This window comes from Dendrobates tinctorius, unplaced genomic scaffold (assembly GCF_039654945.1).
Source record: "Dendrobates tinctorius isolate UK_male_01 unplaced genomic scaffold, ASM3965494v1 ptg000043l, whole genome shotgun sequence".
Taxonomy (NCBI): domain Eukaryota; kingdom Metazoa; phylum Chordata; class Amphibia; order Anura; family Dendrobatidae; genus Dendrobates; species Dendrobates tinctorius.
In genome coordinates, this window is record NW_027361711.1 from 20,349,502 (window position 1) to 20,368,002 (window position 18,501).

Consider the following 18,501-nt stretch of genomic DNA (forward strand, 5'->3'; position numbering starts at 1 on the left):
ATTGGGGGGGTGCTTGCATCAAGCAGGATCTGAATACACCCCCTAATACGGAGCCTGACCTCACGGGTAAGGGCACGGAGATAAAGGGTGAGGCTACGTGCATAGGCCTCCTCACCATCATCTGTAGTGACTCTGGACAAGTAATTCAGCACCCCAGTGTCCACATGGGTCCGGCTCTCTTGAATGGCGACCTGGCGCCTTCTTCTTATTCGCCGTGATGCAAGAGCAGCCTGTGGGGAGGGCCTGATCTGGGCAGTTGGGCTGCTGCTCAAGTTGCCCATCTCTTCCAGGATGGGTGAGGTTGCAGCTGCAGACCGTCCTGGTGGTGTGTTGTGTCGGGCAGCCATTGTGTGGTCTTGTGATGCCTCCTCTTCAGACATCCTTCTTGTAGGGGGAGAAGATGGGCCAGCCACCTCATCCCCTACAGGATCAATAATGGGCTCTGCCTCTGAGGCCGTTCCTCGATCCGTAAGGTTGGATTGAGTTCTGTTATGAAATAGAACAGAGGCAAAAATACATCAATATTTGTCCCTGTAAAGTATTTGTGTAATGTTTTTGTGTCATGTGGTGTGAGGTATGTACTTACGGTCTCAGAGCCAGAATTGGGGCGAGGAAGTTCAGCCGGTCATAATATATATATTTCCGCTTTACATGGCCAGCATCCCCACTCCTGGACCGCTGCTGGCGTTCCCGGCGGTACTGGTCCCGGATGCTTCTCCACCGTTTCATCACATCTTCCACTGCAATGTGACAGGAAAGATTGTCAAAATCACATATTTGAGAGGTCACATTTTCAAACAGTAGTCTAGGCATGGGGCCTTATGGGGTGTGCGTTCTACCCATGGTGGCATATGTAATTGGGCCGATACCCAGGGTCTCATTAGCTCCCCTGAAACTAATTTTAGTGGCTAGGAGGATGAGGAGCTTGTGGCCTAACCCCTAATTATGGCTGTGTGAAGCCACATGTCACATCCTAATGTAACGGCCTCATGAGGCTAAAATTACATGCCCAGGAAGGGGGGGGGGCTGATTGTAGAGTCATTTTATAGCGCGCGCTAACGTTAATTATATTTTTATGGTTGCACTTACGAATTTTCTGCTGCTCATCACGTGGTCTGTCACCGAAGTCATGGTACATCTGGCGACAGATGCGCCTCCATGACGCCTCCTTTCTTGTGCGGTTCGCATAGTTTGCGTCGCGTGGGTCCCATATTTCTGGACGCTCCTGCACCAGCACAATTAGCATCTCCACATTTATGTAAGTGGACGCCATGCTGCTGCTGTACTCCGTGGAGGCTGACTTCCTGGATGTCTGGAGCGCTTTTTGAGCTCATTTGCATGTCTACGCTTCCTGATGATGGATTGGCCCATTTCCTGTTCACCAGCCAAAAGACCTGCGTATTGCTCGCAGGTCACACGTGTGTTCAGTGTGTAATCCGTATTTTTTGCGCACCCATAGACTTGCATTGGCGTGCTACGGGCGTAGTATGCTGATAATCGCAGCATGCTGCGAGTGGCACGGAGCGGAGGATACGGAGAAATATACGCCTGGTGCGAGTGACCCCATAGAGAATCATTGGTCCGTGTCTAATGCGTGCTTTTTGCGCCTCTCACGCACCCGTATTCCTCGCCAGTGTGACTCCGGCCTTATTCGTCCAGTTTCTTATTCGGCAATTTTTTCTTTTCGTTTTTTATAGGTTTAACAACAAAAAATAAGCATCACAATAATAACATACACTGCAGAGCAAAGTGCCCTGATGTAAAATACACTAAAAACAGCTACAAAAAATATAAAATTGGCACAAAAATGGGCATCAAAGTGCATTAATGAAAGGGTTAAATATATTTGGACCACTGATATCACACTGCAGACATATTGAACAGGAAGCCCCACATGAAAACCAGGTCTCTACAGCCTAGCCCAAATGGGTTCTGGGCAACAGAACTTGCATCAAATTGGGCAGTCGATTTTGGCTATTTGAATAAGTAACTGGTGTTTTTAAGGGGTTAAACGTCTTTGGGCCACTGATCTCACACTAAGAATAGACAGTTATGCCTTGCATCAAAGTCAGGTCCCTCTAGCCTGGCCTAAATGGGTTCTGGGCATCAGAATTGGCATCACAGTGGGCAAACAGCAGATTTTCACAGATTTGAATAAGTAACTGATATTTTAAGGGATTACATGACTTTGGGCCACTCATCTCACACTAAGGGTATCTGCACACGCAGTGAAATCTGCTGCGTTTCCGCAGCGGTTTTGGCTCTGCAGAAACGCAGAAGATTCTGCTGCGTTGTACAGTACCTTTATTTCCAATGGAAAAAAACGCTGCGGATTTTTCCGCATGGTTTTGCTGCGGTTTACAATCCGCAGCATGTCAATCATTTGGTGCAGAAACACTGCAGTTTTACACCTCATCCATTATGAGGTGTAAAACCGCAGGGCAAAACCGCAGGACTTTTGTCCTGCGGATTTACCTGCGGTTTTCTTTCCAAAATCCGCACACCCAAAAAACTACGTGTGCACATAGCCTAAGAATACACAGTAGTTATGCCTCAAAGTTCCAAAATCCGCACACCCAAAAAACTACGTGTGCACATAGCCTAAGAATACACAGTAGTTATGCCTCAAAGTTCCAAAATCCGCACACCCAAAAAACTACGTGTGCACATAGCCTAAGAATACACAGTAGTTATGCCTCAAATCAAACCCGGGTCCCTCTAGCCTGGTCCAAATGGGTTATGGGCATCAAAGTGGGCAAACAGCCCATTTTCACAGATTTGAATAAGTAACTCTTTAAGGGGATGACTTTGGGCCACCGATCTCACACTAAGAATATACAGATTGTGATGCCCTGCATCAAACTCAGGTCCCTCCAGCCTGGCCCAAATGGGTTCTGGGCATCAGAACTGGCATCAAATACTACCCATTTTTGTTCCAGTTTGTATAGTTTTTGCAGCCGTTTTTTGTGTATTCACATCAAGGCTCCTCGCTGCATTCTATGTTATTATTGTGATGCTTATTTTTTGTGGTTAAGCCTATAAAAAACAGAAAAGAAAAAATTGCCAAATAAAAAACTGGACGAATAAGAAACAAACTTCAGCATCGTCTCAAACACAGTGTGTTCAGAGCACAACAGTGTGATGCTCTCCATGCTGTACTCTGAACAGGTCAGCAGGGACAGGTGATCACAGCCTGTACTGTAATACTAATTACAGGCTGCGATCACCGCAGATACCCCGGACCTCTGCTCCCTGGCATCTTCTCCCCTAGGCAGCTCCTGTCATTGCACACACTGAGCAGTGCATGCAATGACAGAGGTAAATGAAGCCCACAGCATATCCTCCAGGCTACAACAAAATGGCTGCCATCTTCACCCACAGCTGTGACCTGGACAGTCCAGGGCGCGTGCCCAGCTCACAGCTAAGCGGCAGGAGGAGTGGTCTCAATGCTAGAGATGTGGTCGGAGTCTAACCGCAGGCTCTTATGCCCATGGCTGCCGTAAGTCAGGTGTGCATGTGTTGTGCTTAGACACTTACACCCCTACCCCTTCAGTGGCTAAATAAAAAAAAAAATTTAAGTAGTTCATTTAGTTTTTTTTGTATAAAAAACTGATTATATAATCAATAATTATTAATACAAAAATTAAAATCACGGCACCTTCCAGCATGTTTAAGAGGTAAAAACGCATCAGCTAATTTGAAGAATAAGTGAAGACATTATGCAGCGTCAAAACCACAGCAGATCCTGAACATGGGAATGAACCCTAATGTAGTGCCACCAAGTACCGCGACAAGCAGAAGTCGAAGTCAGCCTTTTTGTGATTTTCCCCTTTTGGTATCCTAGGAGGTGTAATGCAACCCCCATTCACCTGAATTACGCTGTGATGTACCATAGTAGCAGCACATAGTGATCTCTGTCTCAGCTAAAGTCAGCGTAGCCTGGGTCTTATAAGGTCAGGCACCCTAAGGGTATGTGCACACATAGTTTTTTGTCTCTGCGGATTTTGTAGAGAAAACCGCAGGAAATCCGCAGGACAAAGTGCTGCGGTTTTTCTGCGGTTTATCTGCGTTTTTTCTGCGGTTTTGCACCTCATAATGGATGAGGTGTAAAACTGCAGCGTTTCTGCACCAAACAATTGACATGCTGCGTTTTGAAAACTGCAGCAAAACCGCGCGGAAAAAAACGCAGCATGTGCACAGCTTTTTTTTTATTTCCATAGGAAATAAAGGTACTGTACAACGCAGCAGAATCTGCAGAGCCAGAGACATGTCAATTCTTTCTGCGGTTTCAAAACCGCAGAAAAAACGCGTGGAAAAATCTGCACCGTCTGCACTGCGGTTTTGTATTCCCATAGGGAATAATGCTACTGTACACCGCAGCGGCCAACACTGCTGCGGACACGCAGCGGCCAAAACCGCAGCAGAATCCGCAGCGTGTGCACACACCCTAATACATAAAAAAATTACAAAATTGTTATAGCAGTAATCGTACTGATGTGGAGAATCCTGATTCCAGGTTTTCTATATCACACATGGTCTAAAAACAAAATGTAAAAAAAAATGGCAGAATAATTTTTTCACACCACTTGAGACATTTTTTTCCCCATTTTTCATTACGTTATATGGTAAAATAAATGGTAGATTTAGAACTACAACTCGTCCTGCAAAATAACATGCTTTAATACGGCTATGTCGGAAAATAAAAAAAAAATATGACTCTTGGAAGACGATAAGGAAAAAGCGAAAGCGCAAACAATTAAATAATCACCTGGTCGGCAAAGTGGTTGGCTACGTCTAAACAAGAATCAAAATCCTGTCAGGTGAAAATGACCTAAAGGGATTTCCAGCCGCACAGTGACCTCTGCGCAAGCGCCCAGCAGAAAAGGAACTTTGGTAATCTGCACATCGGCCAAACTGAGGGGACTTCTCACACGTTTTATTTCCATAACATTTTTAAAATGGGCAAGTAAAATAATTCAATAACTCTCCATACATTACAAACAACAGCATGAAACGGGCTAAACATATCCATTGTGCATCTCTTGCACTAACTTTTCTACTAATCTGTAGGTAGTACCAAGTTTAGCATGCGCCATTTGCCAAGATGGTTGCACATTAATTTCCACCTCTTCCTATGGTTACTCTCTATAAGTGCAATAGATAAAAGCCTGCCATTATGCATTAAAGTACTGAACATAATTAGCTCCATGCTATTTATTTGGCTACTTCCACAATTTGTCGGATTTGCTTCTCATTTCTTTACATACAGTAGAAAAATTATGAGGTGCAGCGCCATTTTGTGCCCACACTTCCCGCCATTTACTGTTCGTGGGCGGAGTCATGTGTTTTCCCGCCGAAATTGCTTGTGTATGTCGGCTGCAGCAGAATTGCAGTTATAATCACCGGCATAACAGATTTCTATCACGCAGTTCTCACTACTTCCCTAATAAAACGTTTATCATGCACAAACAACTTCGTTCTCACTTCTGCCATAATAAAACCTTTATCATGCACAACCAGCTTCTAGGAGGACAGAACTAACTACACCAAGTCTCTACCCCCGCGCTGTAACTAGCTAATAGTCATATCCCCGCACATTGCTCCGTTCCTCACCAGTTTCTGGAGACTCCTTGCTGATGTTTTCCAGTTGTGAGGTGAAATTCTTCAGCCAGTACTCCACGGTGCTCACCTTCTTCTGGCTGTGATGATGAATAATGATGGCCGCCTCACAGCTCCAAGCTTATTATAGGGGGGCGGGACTGTACAATGACACATGTGAGGGGAAGGCTGTGCTATCATCTCTAAATGCATAATGGCTTCCTACACCACTATGCCCAATGTAATATTGGCAGACAGTGCGGGGAAATAAAAAGCCCCATAAAACAATACCTGGCTCACTAATTCATTAAAGTGTTATTCTCAAATTGTTTACTGGGTAATTTGAAAAAAACAAGCAATTTTGCAAATAGCTTCTAATTAAGGTGAGTTTCTGAGCAGCACAACAAAATTAGTATTGAGAAAAGCGACAGAGAATCTAGTGGGGACGTGGCACAAGTATACAAATTAGGGTATGTGCACATGCTGCGGATTTGGCTGCGGATTTTTCCGTGTGGATTTGGTAAAATGACCTGCGTTTTACCTGCGGATTTAGTGCAGATTTACTGAGGATTTTTGCGGATTTCCCCTGCGTTTTTACACCTGCGGATTCCTATAATGGAAGAGGTGTAAAAACGCTGCGGCTTCCGCTCAAAGAATTGACATGCTGCGGAAAATAAACCGCAGCAAATCTGCGCAGAATTTTCCGCAGCATGTGCACAGCAGATTTCGTTTACCATAGGCTTACAGGGTACTGTACACTTAATGGAAAACTGCTGCGGATCCGCAGGGCCAGATCTGCAACGTGTGCACATACCCATAGTGTCCACTCACTCCTGCTGAGAATACATCCATCCACATAGCCATATTAAGACTTGTTTTTTTACAAGATTTTTTTATGTGAATGACACCAATCATTTGACCATAAAATGCATTGGAGATCGGGGTGAAAAAAATCCAAGTGTAATGAAAATGCGAAAATAAATGTACACAATTCCATTACTGATTTTTAGGCTACATTCACACGTCGTGGTTTTTTCGCGTTTTCGTGGTGGTTTTAAACGCGTGATTTTGCCGCGAAAACGCAAAAAATAAGCATCCCATGCATTCCTATGGGATTCCGCAGTGCTGTGCTAATGCTGCGTTTTTTTCCACGGCGGAATCGCTTCTCGGTAAAAAACGCAGCATGCTCATTAATTTAGCGGAATCGCGGCGATCCCGCACCCATAGGAATGCATTGTTCTGCTTACTTTCCGCATGTGGCTGTGCACACCATGCGAAAAGTAAGCAGAACATTTGCGGATGGTACCCACGATCCGGAGGAGGGGAGACTCTCCTCGGGGCTGTGGGTACCATATCCCTGTAAAAAATAGAATTAAAATAAAAAATATTGTTATTCTTGCCTTCCGGTGTCCCACGCAGCCTTCCCGCCTCTCTCCACGCTCCCGGTCCCAGTAATCCTTTGCGAGAATGACCGCAATGACGTTGCGATCTCGTGGGAGCACGACGTCTCGCGGTCATTCGCGATGACGTCGCGGGAGCACGAAGTCTCGCGGTCATTCGTGCAAAGGATTACTGGGACCGGGAGCGTGGAGAGAGGCGGGAAGGCTGCGCGGGACCCCGGAAGGTAAGAATAACAATATTTTTTATTTTTTTAATTATTTTTTACATCCTATCTTTTACTACTGATGCTGCATAGGCAGCATCAGTAGTAAAAAGTTGGTCACACTCGTCAAACACTATGTGTGCAAAACGCTAGTTTTTCCGTGGGAAAATCGCGGGAATTTAAATGCAAATTTCCCACGGAATGGAATCCGGAATTCTCGCGGTAATTTCCGCAAGAGTTCCGCTACGTGTGCACATAGCCTTAAGGTTTAGTTTTTCCAGCTTTCATGTTAAGGTAAAAATGACCTTATAATCCGTGTCAATATGATTACAGCAATACCAAACTTTCCCATTTTTTTAAATTATTTTAGTGGTGAAAACAAAAATTCAGAAATTTGTACAAAAAATAAAACATTTGTTTGTATCACCATTTTTCGAGACCTGTCATCTTTCCGTTTTTCAGTCGATGGAGTTGTGTGAGGCCTTGTTTTTTGCATGGCGAGCTGACAATTTAATTAACACCATTTTGAGATCGATATGTTTTGATCTGTTCTTATTGCATTTGTTTGAGGAGTAGCGTGGACCGATAAAAGGCAATCCTGGTGCTTCAGTCTTTTGTTCTCTTTACACATTTACCATCGGGATAATTCATTTTATATTTTGATAGACCTGACTTTTATGGATGCAGTGATACCACATATGTGCGTTTTTCAACCCCTTTCCGACATCGGGCGTAATAGTACGCCAGTTTCGGACTCTCTCCCTTTGATGTGGACTCCGGCGCTGAGCCCACATCTTTTCCGGCACATGTCAGCTGTTTTGAACAGCTATACATAGTAGGTAGGTGACAGATAGATGGTATTGGTTTTATAAATACATAACCTGAAATTTAGTCATGGTCTCCGACTCTCATTTCGCATTTGCTTCTTCTTAGGGGTGAAACGCGCATCGGGGACCGTGGCTACATCTCAGGTTATGTATATTATCCTGACCACTTAACGGTGTAACAAGACAAAAAGTCAGAACCCCAGAATTACGGTTTTTTTGTCGCCGCATCAAAAGATTGTATCTGCACCAAAAAAGGTATCATTGAAAATGTCAGCTCAGCACGCAAAAAATAAGCCCTCACACAACCCAAGATCATGAAAAATGGAGACGCTATAAGTATCGGAAAATGGCGCAATTTTTTTATCAAACTTTGGCATTTTTTTTCACCGCTTAGGTAAAAAAGAACCTAGACATATTTGGTGTCTATGAACTTGTAATGACTTGGAAAATCATAATGGCAGGTCAGTTTTAGCATTTAGTGAACATGGTAAAAAAAAAACAACTGTGGAATTGCACTTTTTTTTGCAATTTCACCACACTTGGAATTTTTTTTCCGTTTTCCAGTACATGATATGTTAAAACCAATTCGGTTGTTCAAAAGTACAACTCATCCCACAAAAAAAAAAGCCCTCACATTGCCATTTTGACCAAAGATAAAAAAGTTATGGCTCTGGGAAGAAGGAGAGCAATAAATGAAAATGCAAAACCAAAAATACCTCTGGTTGTTAAGGGGTTAAAGAGACAGTGTTCCGTTTCTACCTCTTTGTCCAGCCAGTGAGCCACTCTACCACAACAAGGAGTTTCCTACTCAGATATAGGACTGGATGTTCTTCCCCATCTGTTTCCTGTGACAGCACAGCTTCCAAACTGACCTTGGAGGCGTTGTCTGTCTGGAGCATAAACTCTTTAGTGAAGTCTGGTGCGACCAAGACCGGCTGTCTGCACAGGACGAGTTTCAACTCTTGGAATGCCATCTCAGCTTCAGAGGACCATTTGACCATCAACGACTTTGTGCCCTTGAGAAAATCCGTCAGGGGTCGTCAATCATGGGATCACAGGATAAATCGTCAATAATATCCCACAATTCTCAGAAATGCCCTAACCTGCTTTTTGGAGACTGGCTGAGGCCACTGTTGGATTGCACGAAGATGCACTTCTTTGGGTTTATGGTAAAACTTGCCTTCCTCAGTACATCCACTACTGCCTGGACTTTATGCAGGTGACTTCCCCAATCCAGGCTGAAGATCACGATGTCGTCCAAGTAAGCGGCAATGTACTTCCTGTGAGGGAATAGTATCCGGTCCATAGGCCTCTGAAAGGTAGCTGGTGCTCCTTGTAGTCCGAACGGCATCCGGGTATACTGAAAGCACCTTCTTCTCCTTGGCACTTGGAGACGAGAATTTGACAGTACCCATTTGTAAGGTCTAGAGTGGTGATGTACAGTGGGTACGGAAAGTATTCAGACCCCTTGAAATTTTTCACTCTTTGTTTCATTGCAGCCATTTGGTAAATTCAAAAAAGTTCATTTTTTTCTCATTAATGTATACTCTGCACCCCATCTTGACTGGAAAAAAAAACTGAAATGTAGAAATTTTTGCAAATTTATTAAAAAATAAAAATTGAAATATCACTTGGTCATAAGTATTCAGACCCTTTACTCAGTATTGAGTAGAAGCACCCTTTTGAGCTAGTACAGCCATGAGTCTTCTTGGGAATGATGCAACAAGTTTTTCACACCTGGATTGGGGATCCTCTGCCATTCTTCCTTGCAGATCCTCTCCAGTTCCGTGAGGTTGGATGGTGAACGTTGGTGGACAGCCATTTTCAGAGTATGAGAACAAGCACGCCGCATTTAATGAGGCAGTCCAGCGATATTTAAGAATGAGCACGCACACAGCACTAAAGTGTAGAAGTCCAGCAATCATAAGGGTGGAAATGCACACGGCACTTAAACGTAGAAGTCCAGCATTATATAGAATTGGCATTAACCAGAGAAGATCACTATGTGTACCTTTTGGGCTGAAAGTTCTGCACAAGTCCAGCACCGCAGCCCAGACAAACACAGACCTAGAGGAGATGATGACGTCAGGATTCCGTACTAGCCACAGCAGTTCCAGGGTCAAATAGCTCCAACTAGCAGCATCAGGGAGACGCACAGAGGACTGTAGGCAGCAGAACATAGAGAGGCAGAGCACAGAGTAACAAGCAGCAGCAGGGAGTCCACCAGTAGACAGGCAGAATCCCAGGAGCCAACAGCAGCCAAATACTCAGGCAAAGAGGAGCACACAACCCGGACTTAAATTATCAGGACAGACAGGAAGTTCCATGACAGGGCGAGATACAAGACCCCATCTTGGATCAGGGCAAAACAGGTACAAAGGAAAGTCCGGAATCCTTACAGAGGTGTAGAACCATCTCAAGGAGGATCACAAGGAAATGGACAGCATATGACTTAAATATGAGTGTCTGAGGAAAGGGTCTGAATCTTTATGACCATGTGATATTTCAGTTTTTCCTTTTTAATACATTTGCAAAAACTTCTACATTTCTGTTTTGTTCAGTCAAGATGGGGTGCAGAGTGTACATTAATGAGAAAAAATGAACTTTTTTGAATTTACCCAATAGAAGCAATGAAGCAGAGAGTGAAAAATGTAAAGGGGTCGGAATACTTGCCGTACCCACTGTATCTGGCTAACCCTAGCCTCTCAATAAGAACATCGACCCGGGGCATTGGATATCCGACAAAATTGGACACCTCATTGAGCTTCCTGTAATAGTTACAGAAGCACCATTCCCCATCCAGCTTTCTAATAAGGACAATAGTGCTGGACCAGCTGCTCTTTGACTCTCCGATGACGCCCAGACTAACATTCTCTTTCCATTCTTGGTGATCACCTCCCGGTGAGCTTCAAGAATACGATACTGCCTTTGGTTCACCGTCACATGCGGTTCAGTCAGTATTTCGTGCTCTACAACCTGTGTACATCCTGGTAACTCTGAAAACAGGTCTCGCTCCTACTGAAGCAAATCACAGCACTGTTGTTTCTGGGCTGGCGACTGTGTCTCTGCCACTGTGAAATCCTCGACCTTGGCTTCAGGATGGGCCCCTAGGCATGTTGCTTCAACCGGATCCCTGTCTCGCCACAGTTTCAAAAGGTTAAAGTGGTACACCTGGTATGGTTTTCTTCTCCCTGGCTGTTAACAATTTTTTGACCACCTCATATTGCCCTTGCCACTTGGCCATGAATTTACTTTCACTGGTGGGGATTAACTGGTGGCGTTCACTAAGTTGGGTAATCTGGAGGGCCTTACACAACTCCCTCATTACCTTGGACATGAACGGTATCCTTTGGTCTGTCAGGATCTCCTTCGGCAGGCCCGTCCGGGAGAAAATATGAACTAGCTCCCATCCTATACTTTGGGCGGAGGAGGTTCTCAGTGTTACCTCCTCCTGGTACCGCATAGCATAGTCCATTACCACCAGAATGTATTGATGACCCCTGGTGGACTTAACTAAGGGCCCATCCAGGTCCATGGTAATCCGGTCAAATGGGACTTTGATTATGGGTATCAGAATTAGGGGATTGCGGAAGTGGGATATGGGGGAGTTAGCTGTCAGGTAGGGCAGGACCGGCAGAAATTAACAATGTCCCTGTGACACCCAGGCCAGTAGAACCTCTGAAGGACTCGCTCTTGGGTTTTATCTACACCTAGATGCTCCCCCAACACATGAGCATGGGCCAGACGTAGTACCCTATGTCTATAGGGTCCCAGGACTAACGGCTGCTGTTTAGTGACCCGATATAGCAACTCCTCATTGACTGCAAAGTACGGGAACCTGGTATCTGCTCCCGACTTTTGGGCAACCCTATTTATCACAGTCACATTTTCAAGTACATTTTTCAAAGTTAAATCCTGCATATGGGCAGTCCCAAAAGTCCCACCAGAAACCCCAGTTCAGGAATTTCGGCCTCACTGGTCACCACCTTGTCTTTGTTACCAGCCAGAACACACAAAGGGAGCTCATCCATCTCTGATTGCGATGGGGTTTCATCAGGGTTGAGCTGGCTCCTGCCTGCATCCCTTGGTATCCCCGTCTTTCCCCACAAGTCCTAGAAAAGGCTGAAGTCTTGCCCGATTATCACGGTGTGTAGCAAACTTTTGACAACCTTGACCTTATGGGACTCAGTATCCCGGCTTGTTTTGATCGACGCTCTGGCAAAGGGATAGTCTTTGGCATCCCTGTGGATACAGAGGACACCCACGTGTTTCTCTGGGATCAACTGGTGGAGGAGTGTTGCCCTTATCAGGGTCACCAAGCTCCCTGAGTCTAAGAGTCCTGACACCAGCACCACATTTATTGACACGGGACATACCTGCGGTCCTTTACTGGGCTGATAGTCCACACTGCAGGCGGTATATGCATAGTAGGAGCGCCTACTTAGGCTGCAGGGCTTCCTTAGGCTGCAGTCCATGTCTTCGGCAGACAAGAGACAACGGGCGGCTACTATATGTCTTTACCCGTGGCCTGTGATAACCCCTCAGCGACCCCTTGGGATTTAGGATTTCCCCAGTGGTGGCTCTACTACCCCTCTTTTGGGGCTCATGTTCTCCCTGGGTACCCCAGTATGGGGATGCCCCACTCTCTGACTTTCTTAGGGACCTTTCGACCACCTGGTACCGTTCCACTAGGCCCACCAGTTCACCACATCTCGGGGATCTCCCTGGGCAGCCCATGTCTACACCGGCCTAGAAAGGGAGTACACGAATCTGTCCATGACAACGCACTCCTCGCTCGACCATTTGGGTTTGAGTGGAAGATTCTGGCTGCAACCATTTTTGCGCAAGATGCAATTCAAACATTTGGGATCGAGGCAGCTTGTCCCCATAATATGATCAGCGGTGAACCCTTTGTGCTGTGACTGACATAATCACTCCTGCACATGCCAAAATTGTAGTTTTTAATGTAGCATACTCCTGCGCATCCTGTAATGCCAAATCATAATAGGCGTTCTGTAGGTCACCAGTGAGATAGGGGACCAGCACCACCACCCACTGTTCTGGTGGTAGCTTCTCATGCTCTGCCACCCGCTCGAACACAGTCAAAAATGCCTCCATATCATCACCCAGGATCATTTTTTATATAGCTCATCTAGAAGGATACAACATATTTGCAAGAACCAGACTAAATAAAGGAGACGTCGCATTGTATGTTAGAAAAGCGTATATCTCCACAGAGATTGAAACTTCAGAGACTGGGAGTTCTGTGGAAACTGTTTTGGTAAGAATACAAGGAGAGAACAATGGAAAGGACAGCATTGTAGGGTTTACAATAGGCCACCTGGGCAAGCTGAATATCTGGATTAACTCTTTATGCATCAGATGACCAAGTTCTCAAAAAAATATGACGTAGTGATCATGGGAGATTTTAACCGTCCAGACATTTGTTGGGACTATCTTTCCGTTAAAAGTAACAGGTCCAGCAAATTCTTATCCTTTCTTGCTGACAATTTAATCTTCCAAAAGGTAGAGTAAATCGTTGAGGAGTTAAGGCTAACTGGAACCAGGGCTGGTTTTAAACAGTGGGGCCATGGGCAAAAGTTTAAAGTGGGCCCCCAAGTGCTCATGTGGTGCCCCTGAGGGTTCAGTCACCACAGAGGTACTGCACCTCCTCCTGAGGTGTGGTACCCCACCATCCAGGTAAGGTGGAGACACCTGACTACACTCCAACACCTGCACCCCACACCACAAAGTAGTGTAGCAAAGCACCTTCGGCGGCTCCCTGCTTGGAGTGTAGCATAGCACCCCTTGGTGGCTCTCTGCTTGGAACACGAAACGTGCTGGGAGGTGGGTGGCGTTTAGTTTACATAAAAGAGCGGGAAGAGTTGAGTGAGTGGGTTATTCAGTCATGTATTCAGTCAGTGAGTGAAGATGTAGAAGGACAGAGAGTGAGACAGAGAAGATCCCAGGAAAAGGGATGGAAGAAGGAAGTGCTGCAGCAGGCCACAATGATCTGGGTCTGCTGGCACAGGAAAGAGACAGAGAAAGGAAGCTTGATTCTCCATTGGGAAGAAGGATTAGCACGGAACATGAGGAGAATAAGAACAAGGACTAGGGTTAGAAGAGAACCCTTCTCAAGTTCTAAGCGCAAGGCTAGGGTCCAGTCCCCGAGGTTGTACGGATACTAATGGTCCTGCAGCAGACACCGGAGGAATAGAAGTTGTCATCACTTTATTCTCACACAAGACTTGGGGGCACAACAGCAACATACGAGAGAGCCGGGACTTGGTAGCAAGGAGTCCCTGAAGCAGGCTACAGCTGTCTGCCGTACAAGTAGAGTTCATAGGAACATTTGATAGGAGGAACTCCAGTGTAACTCAGTTCTGGAAGTACTTCACTCAAAGGCGCTAAGAGGGAGACGTTCAGAAAAGGCACATATGTTGGCGGAGTGTTGGAAAGGAGTACTTCATCTTGCCTGGAAGTTGGCTGAGGTCCTGACCCGGAGGACATGGCACGGATGTGGGCACCTGTACCTGCAACAGACTGTGAGTAAAGCTTTGGAACTACATGCCCTGGTGTCTTCCACTTATTCCTGCGTCAACCTACTCAGCACTGCTACGTCCCCCGCGCCTGACACTGCACCATCTACGTGTCACTTCACCTACACTGCCCTGGACAACAGCTCTGCCTGTGGAGGGCTATAACATCCTTGCTGCACCACACCATCTGTCCCAGAGGATCTGTCCGCAGCGTCGGCTTAACATCTTCATTGCCGATCACCACAGGTGGCGTCACGAATCATTCATAAACTTTAATCAACATAAGCACACTGAACTTTTCCCCCATTTACAATGGGCGCCCAGGGCCACGGGCCGGGTCCCAGCTACCGTGACATCTCCCATTGAAGCTCATCGGGCCCGGTACCGAGTACCTTGCTGGCCCTGGGAGGGCGACCCAAAAAGAATATTTACACCCCGTCTTTCAACCTCAGAAGCTTGGGGCCGACGACTCTGGGAAGATTCATTTCCACTTGACTGCTGCTCTTCCCCACTGTCGGGTACCTGTAAAGAAAATACATGATTCACATGTATAGTATTGACGGTCAATACATACCAAACAGTATATCAAATGTGCTTACATAATCACTGTTATGTCTACCCTGGGATGATTCACTTGATGACATGTTATAATCGCAGTCAGCAGTCAAGTGAAGCACTACAGAAAAAAACAGAGCAGAAAAATTAAACTTGTTAACAGCCAAAAAAAAGACACCAATACTTACATTACAGGCAGTAGTCCAACAGCGCAGCAGTCAGGCAGCGCAGCAACAGGGACAGCAGCACCAGGACCGAAGCACCAGGGATGACAGCACAAGTGAAACACTACAGAAAACAGAGAAGAAAAATTAAACTTGTCAAGAGCAAAACAAAAACCCCCTCAAAATTAGGCACTTTCCTTGTCAGCTCCTTTGTCTGTATCTGTAGCCCCGGCTACCTGTTTCCACACATACTGTGTACTGCTGCTGACCCACGCTGGGGGGTGATGCTGCTTCCCCACTTTCTGGATGCCTGGGCACTATCTTCTATCTAACGCTATGGGGTCTCTAACTTGCCCAGGCCAGTGGCCACCCGAGCACACAGGGCGTGCTCACCCCAACTGGGCTCCTCCAGCTCCTCAGCCCGACTGCTCAATAACAGGAAGCTCCCTTCCTTCAGTCTAAGTGACCCCTCCTATATTAACTCTAATGTTTCCTAACTTTTATGTTGCTACTAATGTTGAGCGATACCGTCCGATATCGTGAAATATCCGATCGGATTGGATCGGACCGATACCCAAAAAGTATCGGATATAACCGATTCTGATACCGGAAACCAATGCAAGTCAATGGGACAGAAATAGCGGAATTAAAAAAACCCTTTCTTTCCTTGTAGGTTAATTCTACATGAAGAAAAACAACTAATAATAATGTAGAATGTATTGGGGGAGGTGGAGTAGACATTAAAGGCATAGAGGTTTAGCCCAATCAAATGGAATAGCAGGAATATTTTTTTTTTTTTAAAGACGTTCGGAGTTACAAAGATATTGACTATGTTAACCTTTTTTATATTTTGTCAGATATGTATGTTTCACTACTTCCATGCTCTTCACCTTCTTTTTTAATTCTCCCACACATTCTCCTTCATGATCCTCAGCAGCAGCATCTTTTTCATCAACTTCTTCTTCACCTTATTCATCTTCTTCTTCTTCACCTTCTTGCTATTATTCTTATTTTTTTACATTCTTCATATTCTTCTTATTCATCTATTCTTCTTCTTCATATTCTACTTCTTCATCTTCTTCCTATTCTTCTTCTTCATCATATTCTTATTTGTGACAGTCATTCATGTAGTTGTTATCTATAAAAGTTTGAAGATTACACCTTTCGTTCTGCCTGTCACAAAAGATTTACAACAGGATTTGTCCGCGTTCAGTTTGGCCTGCAGCAGCAGGCATTTTCCAGGGGCACCACAAGGAGGAACGGACTCACCCCCATACACTGGTTAGACTTCTTCTGCTTATAATTTAGATAATATCTTTTGCTCTGATTTTTAGTCTTATGCTTAATGTTCTTCTGCTTTTTGTTCTTCTGCTTCTTGGTCTTCTGTCTCTTGTTGTTCTGTATCTTGGTGGCTGTCTTCATGTTCTTTGTCCTCTTGGTCATCTTCTTCAGGGTCATCTTTTTGGTCTTCTTCGGGGTGATCTTCTGGGTCGTCGTCTTCAGGGTCATCGTTTTCGTGGTCGTCGTCTTCTTCGGGGTGGTCTTCAGGGTCGTCGTCTTCAGGGTCGTCGTCAGGGAGATCCAGAGTGATAACCAAAAATCATTTCCAAAAGCTTGAACTTGGAAATGTAGCAGAAGGTTCAAGAAGGCTGAGGAACTGCCGAGAACCAGCTGACGGTACTGGAACCCGGAGGGGCAGCAGAAGGAACAAGAGCCAATGGCACTACGGAGGACCAGCTGACGGTGCTGGAACCCGGAGGGGCAGCAGAAGGAACAAGAGCCAATGGCACTACCAAGGACCAGCTGACGGTGCTAGAACCTGGTTACTAAGCAGGAGGTACCTGTGCTAGAAAGCACTACCAAGGACCAGCAGACGTTGCTGGAACTCGGATACCGAGAAGGAGGCACCTAAGCCAAAGGCACTGCCGAGAACCAGCTGACGGTGCTGGAACCCGGATGGGTAGCAGAAGCTGCAAGAGCCAATGGAACTAGCGAGGACCAGCTGATGGTTCTGGAACCTGGTTGGGTAGCAGAAGGTACCCATGAAAAACAAAGTTGCAAGGCCGCGAGCCGGCCGCAGTTACCGAAACCCACAGTCCTACAGAGGGTGCTTGTTCTATTGGCACTACGGAACCAGCCTTTGTTGCCAGATCCCGCAGCCCACATAGGAAGCCCATAAACTGCAGGCACCATAGACTCGGCTAACCCGACCGCAACACGACAGGACAACTCATTGGTGGCAAAGTGACATTGACACTATCCGGAAACAGAAGGCGTGCTGGAACTGGGCTGGGCAGGAGGGAGTACCTGTGCCAAAAACAATGCCGGGAAACAGCTGGCGGTGCTGGAACCCAGGGAAAATACTACAGAGTGGAGACAGAGGCCTAATTGGAGCAAGTTTAAAATCTGTAGTTGTGTGTGTGGACAGAGCAGGAGAAATTGCTGGACACACAGCTGGGGATCAGATGACATTTCTGAAACGCAATAACACTGGAGCATATGTTGACTATGCAGACGGCACTTCTGAGCAGCAACTGGCGATGTTGGAGCCCAGGGTCAATCAGGGTGAAGGCTGAGGCCTAATTTCATCAAGTTTAATATCTGTTGTAGACTACTACTGATTTTAAACGTGCTACAATTAGGCCTCTGGCTCCACTCTGTCTCTAGTATTTATCCTGGCCTCCAACACCGCCAGTTGCTGCTCAGAAGTGGGAATGTGGACAGAGCAGGAGACATTGCCGGACACACATCAGGGGATCAGCTGACGTTACTGAACCCCAGTAGAACAGTGTTGATTGTGCAGACGGCACTTCTTAGCAGCAACTGGCGGTGTTGGAGGCCATGGTAAATAACAGAGACGGAGTGGAGCCAGAGGCCTAATTGGAGCAAGTTTTATATCTGATGTAGTTTGAATGTGGAGGCAGCAGGAGACTTTGCCGGACACACAGGAGAGGAGCAGCTGGCGTTACTGAACCCCACTAACACTGGAGCATTTGTTTTTCTCTGTGCAGACGGCACTTCTGAGCAGCAACTGGCGATGATGGAGCCCAGGGTCAATCAGGGTTTAGGCTGAGGCCTAATTGGAGCAAGTGTAAAATCTGATGGTTTGGATGTGGAGGGAGCAGGAGATATTGCCGGACACACAGCAGGGGAGCAGCTGGCGTTACTGAACCCCTCTAACACAGGAGCTAAAGTTTTTCTCTGTGCAGATGGCA

At 45.9% G+C, this 18,501-nt stretch overlaps 1 long non-coding RNA gene across 7 annotated transcripts in view; it reads right to left on the reverse strand.

Moving 5' to 3' along the window:
- Positions 1 to 5,759, reverse strand: part of LOC141088970 (uncharacterized) — a 96,350-nt gene extending 90,591 nt beyond the window's left edge. For all 7 annotated transcript variants that reach the window (XR_012232115.1, XR_012232113.1, XR_012232114.1 and 4 more), the window contains exon 1: positions 5,614 to 5,759. This is a non-coding gene — a long non-coding RNA (uncharacterized lncRNA). The remainder of the gene's footprint in view (positions 1 to 5,613) is intronic.
- Between the last annotated feature and the right edge of the window lie 12,742 nt (positions 5,760 to 18,501).